The following is a 389-nucleotide window of genomic DNA, read 5'->3' as shown; positions in this document are numbered from 1 at the left end:
AGGTGCTGTGTAGCACCTACTGTGTATCAGGACCTTCCTCCGAGCAAACTCAGAGTGCCACCAAGGCACAAGGGTATGGAAGAGAGAGGCACCAGGAGGGCCACAGGATCCCAGAAGACGAGTACCTAAGCCAATGCAAGGAGGTGGTGAGTGCCAGGGCAGGCTTTCTGTGAGAGGGGAGGATTGAACCAGGGACTGAAAGACAAATAGCCATCAGCTAGACTGCTGAGAGACAGAAAACCTTATATGCTGAGGCATGCGTGAGTGGAAGTCTTTCCAAAAATTCCTGCAGATCTGCATGGCTGAGCAGGTGTGTTTGGGGCCTGGTAGAAGGCCAGACTCCTGGCCAGAAACCCAGGCAGGACTCAGGCCAAGTTCCAGGTCCTGAG

Source organism: Myotis lucifugus, unplaced genomic scaffold (genome assembly GCF_000147115.1).
Source record: "Myotis lucifugus unplaced genomic scaffold, Myoluc2.0 scaffold_8, whole genome shotgun sequence".
In the NCBI taxonomy this organism is placed as follows: Eukaryota; Metazoa; Chordata; class Mammalia; order Chiroptera; family Vespertilionidae; genus Myotis; species Myotis lucifugus.
Note: the sequence above shows the minus strand (reverse complement) of the source record.